Genomic DNA, 8,071 nt, shown 5'->3' with positions numbered 1-8,071 from the left:
TTACAGCTCCTGTAGGTCTGCAGTTGTTTTTCCCTGTGTCTGAACAAGGTCAGGCATTGGTTTTGCCCGTTCCCTCCAAAATTATGTTGCTAGCCCATTTTTCATGGCTTCTCCTGGGTTCAGGCTTGCTGTCACTGTGCACCAGCCCCTGAGGTTTATGATGGGAGTGTTCCTCTGCTTGATCTTACGGCTGTGGACAGCGACCAGCACACAGGACTGTGGCACTTGTGGCCCAGCTGTGGAATCTTGATGCAGCTTCAGCTCTCCTTGAGGCCAACACTGCAAATACTGTTCCTGGGACGTAAGCTCATGCGTGAAATACCTGATATTTTGCAGTTTATTAGGCGCTAAAATGTTCAATTGGCTGCAGAGGAGTTTACAGAATTAAAAAAAAAAAAAAAGGCAACAGAGATGATCAGATTAGTTTGCACTTAGACGTTGCCCTGAACGTCACTGAGCAATTTACACCTGTACGAGGAGTCTGCAGAGTTCTATTGAATCAGACCTGGAGCGTTTTACAGCCACTTTGCACAGACATAAATGATAGCATAAGGTGCAAAGGAAACAGCCAGCCCGACAATTACAGAGCGTCTTCACACGCCTTATTAATCCTCATTACAGCCCTCTGTGCTGAGACTCGGCACCTTCCCTTCCCCGACGAAGGCCAGGGAGGCTGTGAAGCCAATTTAGCCACCTGCCAAACCTGCAGCGTCTGACTGCTGCTACCGACGTGCCCTTGGTCCTGGGGAGCTGGATGCTCCTTGCCAGCACCTGAGATGCATCTTGCTAAATTACAGCGAGGGAGATCTTGTCCTACCAGGCTTCTGAGCAGCATGAGATGTTATGCTCAGCTATATATATATGTCTTTTTGTACACTTTTTCTCTTTTAGCTTACCTCTGTAGGTATCTCAGGAAAGTAGGATGATGTTCATCTAAAAGACCATGAGCCCTCTTCCTTGCCTGTGCACACACACCCATGAAACAGGTTTGTGTGTGCATGTGGGATCACGAGCCTCAGGACACGAGGAAATGGGTAAAAAAAAAGGATTATTCAGGTGCTCTTGGAGCAAGAGACTGGAAGCACTGCCAGCATTTGTCTGAGCCGTGCCTGTGCACTCAGGTTAACGACCCAAAATACAGCTGCCAGCACCACCCTGTATCTACAGGAACATTTCACCAGTGGTGTGATTGTTTGCTGTAGCTCTCACATTTATGGCTGATACTGAAACTCCTTTAAAGAGAGCAGCTATCCACATGTTTCTCAGCACTCCCAGAGCTCTCACCCCCTTCCCTGCTCAGAGCCCCTTGTTTAAAAGCCAGTGGACCTGAACTTTTCCCACTAAAGATGACAAGAAAGACCTGGAAACTGTTGAGGTAGGCAGGCAGGAGACAGCCTGAATAGTTAGACTGGTTGTACACAGTCACGAGATTAGCTGTCTAATGTCCTTTCTGGGAATCTTATTAATGTTATCTTATTATTTCATAATAGATATAACCCATGTGCTAGTGCTGGCAGACTGTAATTGGGCCTTGCCAGGGAATTACTCATATTTTTCATTCTTGAAGGAATGAAGAGCGTATTCGGTTATGCTAACGACCTCATTTGTGTGGATTCCATTCACTTGATATGTCTCTCTCATGAAGGATTACAGCCAGAGCGATGATTTCTCACTCAAAGTAAACGCTGAGGTGTCTCACAGCAGATGCTCTCCCCTCCAGATGCTGAACGGGTGCCTCGCTGTGTTTGCCTCTCCTTTGGCAGCTGCAGACTCGCCCAAAGGTGGTTTTTTTTTTTCTTTCAAGAACATGTTTTGCTGATGGTGATGCACATCTTTCCCTCTCGATGTCTCAGGGTGCTGCAGGAGACATGGAGCTCTTTGAAATGGAGCAGTGTTATTTATTGCTGCTTTATAAATCCTTTCTGCCTATTTAGTACCCCTTCTTTGGGCCCTGGGCTGTAGTGTCTACCCAAGTTCTTAGCTGAGGGACTTTTTAACTCTCCACAGGGCATAAATGATAGTTTCAGCTATGGAGACCCCTCCTCCCCATACTGACAATTACTCTCCTTTGTGTGTGTATCAAAGCACAGGCAACATACCCTTGTCAATAAACCCCTTTCTAATTCTTTTTTATCCTCCCCAGGGGAGTCCTTAGAGCCCCATGGAACCTCGAGCAGCCCTTTTAATTCCTCACACTTTGGTCCTGGCCGCTGCTTGGGGCCTGTTGTTGCAGCAGCCGCGCCGGCTGTGAAAAAAGCTGTTCCCTAACGGAGCAGAGCCGTGGCTGCTGAATGACACAAAGCTTTACCTGCCCACGGGGACCCTGCTGCTGCTTCTGCAGTGTTATCAAAAATGTTCCCGTGCATTTGTTTGTAAAATGCCTTCATCCAGCCAGGAGAAACGTCCCTTGAAGTCAACTAACAAAATAAATAAATAACAGTCAAAGACAATACGGGGGAGGAAAAAAAAAAAGGTTCTAGAGGGAAATAAGTGATGGATTGAAAGAGATTCGAGGCGGTTGTGTCATACAGCCCTGTTCGTGATGTGACAGGAGAGTCCTCACTGTGCTGCTTCCTGTCTTCTGCTTTGAATGAAGTCCTGAAAATGCTGATTTAAAAGGGTTGAAGAAACAAAATAAAATAGTCTGATGTGCACTGCGGAGGTTTTTTAGGCCTTCAGAACTTTCTTCGTTATATATCTGCTGGTGGCTGTGTCAAAATAAAGCTCCTCAACCAGTAAATGCTGGAGCTGCTGAAAGTTTTTTAGTGTTCATGAACAGATCCGAGCAAAGGGAAGAATCATTTCACTTTTCACATATAATAATATCAAACAACAGGAAACTTGACCTGGAATTTGTCTTTGCTTTCAAAAGGCATCCCTCAGCGGCCTGTAGAGAACAGAGGAAAATGCTGATTAATACCACTGTTAATGAAAATAAACACAGGCTAAAATTCTATTGCTTCTCAAAGCATCCAAGGATAGCAACAGATGCAATAAAGCAGAAATCCACTTTGACTGCCAAGGGATAATGTTTCCTACTTTGGACACAAGCCTGTGGGGGGGGGGGCTACACCACCCTTAGCAGAGCAGCCTGTAACCTTGAAGATTTCTTATGTTTGAAAAACCATCTCAAACCTGAATGGTCTCAAGGGCAGCTTCCCAGCTCCCGACCTGCATGGCACCTGGATACTCTTCATGTTCAATGGAAATGTCCATTGGCTTTTTCCATCTGCCTATTTATCTCATTGATTTGACCAAAGGAATTATGGAATTGAAAGAAAATTAATAGTTGCCTGCCCAGCCAGCTCCTTGTTTTGATTCATTCCATTCTTGTCACTTTGAGCGAACTAAATAATTAATTGTGTTACCAAAAATAATTAGGGCTAATATCACACAGATCACACCACCCAGTTCTAGCAATAATGTTGGTAAGAACATCTAAATAACCTGATTTGTAATTATAGTCTGGCTGTTTAGCGACGTACAGGTTTGGGGCTTTCGCTCCAAATTTTGGCCAGCCACATTGATTAAATGAGAACTTTTTATAGCTGGTGTTCAAATTATCAAATACTTGCCTAAAGCAATCCCATTGATCAAGTGTATCATTTGTAATACAAATGTTTTTATTAGGAGCTTTTGTTCAAGATAAATGAAGGATCAAATTAACTGGAGATTGGATTGAGTAGAAAATGCTGCAGCTGGATAATTTCAAGCACTGAGGCTGAACATTTCTTTCAGATGATGAGAAGTCATCAACTAAGTCTTAATATAAAATACACACACACAGAGGCACCACTGTATCGATTCCTCTCACTGCTATGGCACATTTTATCAAAATACATTTGGGTTTTGTAAAATAGGCTACAAACTCCTCACCTCACTGTGACCAAAGCAGGCTGAGGTTTTAGTCTGGCCAAAATTAGAGATGCTGTTGAAATACCAACATGCACTAAAACCCTCTTCCCACTTCCTCATTTTTTATGCCCATTCTGCTGCCTCTGTTACCATCCAGCAAAACTTTTTGTGCAGCTCTACTCTTAACCCACACCCCTCCTTTAATCCAGAACAGGGTAATAATTTTCCTCTTTTTAGGAAGGAAAACCACTAGAAGTGAGTCAGCATGAATATTTAACTATTCCAGCATTTGTGGTAGCACAGCAGGGCCTGGATGGGATTGAGAGTTTGTCCATAACCAGCCAGTGGAAAATGACCATGTGAGTGAAATGCTGTTAGTTCATATATATATATGCATTTTAATACAGTCCAAATTAGGAAAGCTGTTTGGGATTACATGTTTTTGGCTGTCATGTAAAGCTGTAGATGTTAAGTGGTTGCTTTCTGAAATAACTCTCCCTTCTCTACATCCTGCTCCCAGAGCGACGTGTAAAGTGTTTGCTGATACAGGAATTACAGATGTTGGAGGAGCTGCTATAAACCCTCCCAAGATTTACATCTCCTCCTAGAGGTTTCTCCTCAGGCTGACTTCACAGGGAGAGATTTTACAGGCATTCAGGATCCTTTTGAATGTGTCTCCAGAGGAATTTGTAATAATTGGAGGAAATCCCTTGAAGTCCATCAGATAAAATACACAGAGTTAGGAAGGGAGCACAGAGGTCAGTTAGTCCCTATGGACAAACTATTTTTGGCTTATTCAGGGACACAAAGCCAAGTTTCCAACTCATGCTGAGCACTGGATTCATGAGCACCTCCAGATGCCCACAGCCTCAGCCCAGTTTTGCCTGGCTTACATGATGAAAATACATGTAATTCTCCTAAAACTGCTGGGTTTCTTCTGAATTTCAGGTAGAGAGGGAAATTCAGCTCTTATACCTGGACCTGACCACTCCTAATGCCCATTCCCAGTGCTCCTTTGAGGTGTCAGGCTGGTGGCAGCACAGCTTTTAGGGAGAATTATTACTTTATTCATTGCTTCAGTGAAAAAAGTAATGGGCCCAGGTGGAATTACAGGTGGCAATAAAAAACAAGAGACTTGTTTTTCTCCGATATCATTTGTGGCCACTTCAACTATAAGTGTATATATATATTTATATAACAGTGCAAGTGCTATATGTATGTAACGTGTATATATGACAGCTATACAAAGAATTAACATCTACGTAGAGTAGTTGTGTTACATCTATATAGATTAGTTATGTTACATCTATAGTTTGGAGCTGCAATCTCTGGGTTGTTCTTCAGGCCTTGTATTTTGCTTTTATGCTGTGGCAATAATAGCTTTTTGGCTATTATTTTGGCTGTGGCCAATAACAGCTTATTGCCCACATCATAAGATTTAAAACCTGTGACCGTTGCATTTGCTGAAGGAGACTTAAACCTCCCTTTGGAAAACTGTAAGGTATGTGCAAGGTGTGTTTTCTCCAGAAGAGCTACAGCCCTTGTAATAAAAACAAGCAAACAATCAAGTTTATGACTTATCTTTAAAGAGATGGGGAGTGAGAGGAAATTAACCCCTCTGTGCTGGAGCCAAGGCTGCAGCACAAGGACGTCACTGCCATCTGCCCAGGAAAGTGAGGGGTGAAAGCAACAGAAGGTGTTGATAATGTGTAACTGGGTACAAGTCAAGCAACTTCATTTCTGGGGAACCCAGTGACTGAAAGCAGCACTAATGCTGATTAATCCCCCTCCATCTTTTTGTCTCCTAATTTTTCCCCACTCTGAGCTCTTTCTTCCTTCCAGCTGATTTCTGCTGTGTGTGTTTGTCAAGGCATCTCATGCTCCCCGCACAGAATACATGTAAAATCCTGCCTTTCCTGGCCTGTGTTACGGTTTATATCACTGTGTTTATCTCTGCTAATTCTAAAACAACCTAAGTAATTAATTTAATTACTACTTTAGTAATTTATCAGAAGAAAATCTAGATTTTTCATCAGGCTTTTGGGGTTGTTTTTGTTTCAGGTGAGATTTTGCAGCATTGCATCCCCGTTTGGTTCCCAGGGCTGGTCTCAGAGACAGGATCTGATGGGATATCTGCAGTCTCCCACCTTGTTTCTCAGTCTGGTCTCAGGTACAAGGGAAGTCCCATAAACTCAAAGAGAAGGTAAGTTCATGCTCCTTATAATTGTCTACATTTCAGGAAAGGTGACCCAGATTGATTTCATCAGGAATTATGAGTTTGTCTTAGTAGATAATGTGATTTCAGGGGAGAAAAGCATGTTTAGGCTCAGAAATGACTCATGTTTGTCCACACAAACATTACAACAGCTCTTTGACTCTTTTCTGTGTTGGGAAATCCCAGTTAAACATGTCCTGCCTCTGTCTCCAGCATCTCCTGGAAAAGCCATGGAAGTGAGTCATAGGTTGCTTCATCCACCAGGACTGTTAGTGACTGCTGCTGTTGCAAACAGAGATTTCCCCATCTGGGGCAGCAGCTGGGCTGCTGGGTGTGGGTAGAACTGCCTGTGAAAGCAGAGGATGTCTGGGAGACAGGCTGATACAACACAATCCCAGGCAGGAATGAAGCTGAGGATGGAGTTTGGCAGGGAAAGCTGAAAAGGAGAAAGTGTGCAGAAACTGCAGGAACTGATTTTTATCATGTTGTTTTCAAAAGGAGGGTGATATTTCTGGGGAAAGTGCCAGGATTTTCAGTACCTGGTTTTCTTTTCTGTTAGACAGGGCTGCCCAATGGGCACAGTGGTGAGGTTTAATTGACTGGTTTTGAGAAAAAGTGTTCCCAGTTGCCAAAGAGGTCAGGCTGGATATGCTGGATAACAGCAGGCACTGCTCATCATCTGTGTTCACATGCAATAAGAATAATAATAGGAGAGCTAACAGCAGTTCCCCTTAGGATGGAACAATAAAAAAAATATGTGTTTTGGGACAAAATGGTTCTGACTTCTGCCTGAGGTTATGGACAAGAGCTCCACCTGGTCAAAGAAACACAGTAAAACCATGGTCAACTGGTGTCAAGGAGGGGGCTGGGAGGGGGGAAAGCCTTTAGTTACCCAAGAGGTTGTAAACTCTTGCACAGAGGAGCAGCATCTCAGAGGACTGAAGTCCCCCCAGTTTGTGTGGGAGGCAAAAGGACTTCACACTTGGTCCTTGCTGTCACGAGAAGCGTCATCTCAGTGCTGCTGAGGGTGATTTTACATCTGACTTCAGCTGGGGCAGGCTCAGGGATTTCCTCACTAAGCACCCACTTCGTCTGCTTTACTGAAAAAGTGTGCAAAGATTAAACATGACAAGGAATCTGTTTCCAAGACACTGATATTTTGGATGGATTAGAAAGTGTAAGTACCTTCCTTTCCCTGGAGACTGAGGCAGGCTGTCTCCTCCTCCGTGCTGGCCAGTACTGAGGAGCAGAACAGAAAATGGTATCACAACCGTCATGGCTTTTGGGATTTATTCCTCTGCTTTCCCTACAGACACCTTCAGTTCAAACTCCAATCCAAAACAAGTTCATCAGGTGTCATCTTCAGGATATCCATCTGCACCCCGGCAGTGTGAGTGTGAGAAATGACTCGTCGGGCAAAACTACAGCTGGCATTTGCCTGTTCTGATCCATCTCCTGTCAGCACTCACACCCCTGTTGACAAGCTGAATTTCACCTTGATTTCTTCTTCCAGATAACACAGATTAACTGGGAGCTGTGTCATTTTTTTGTTTGCTTTGAAAGCCTGCAGAAGGAGTGATCTGACAGAGGATATACAGATGTTTGTCTGAGGAAATCCTGCCCACCTAGTCAGTGATTCAGCCCAGTGTGTTGCTGAGACACCAGAGGTACCAGTGACTCCTGTAAGACTTCGAGCACAGCAAATGTTAAAAGACTTGTGTTATTATGCTGGTTTAATGCTATTTTCGTGTCTCCCCACCAGCATCTCCCCCAGGTTTACTATCTCCATCTTCTCGCATTCAGCATGGCAAGGTTGGCTGAGATATTTCTTGAAGTGACTCCAGGAGGTCCCTGAGCATCTCTGTGGCTTTGTGTGCAAGGCAAGGACAGTCAGCCCCCAGCTCAGGCAGGCAGGAGCAGAGCTGGTGGCTTCACATCCTGGAACAAAGCCATTTGTATTGTGCTGTATGCATTCATCAGTGAGGAGAGATCATCCCCCCT

Source organism: Manacus candei, unplaced genomic scaffold, assembly GCF_025592945.1.
Source record: "Manacus candei isolate 608988 ecotype Guabito, Panama unplaced genomic scaffold, ASM2559294v1 h1tg000002l, whole genome shotgun sequence".
In the NCBI taxonomy this organism is placed as follows: Eukaryota; Metazoa; Chordata; class Aves; order Passeriformes; family Pipridae; genus Manacus; species Manacus candei.
The sequence above is the reverse complement of the archived record's forward strand: the minus strand, read 5'-3'. Positions refer to the sequence as shown.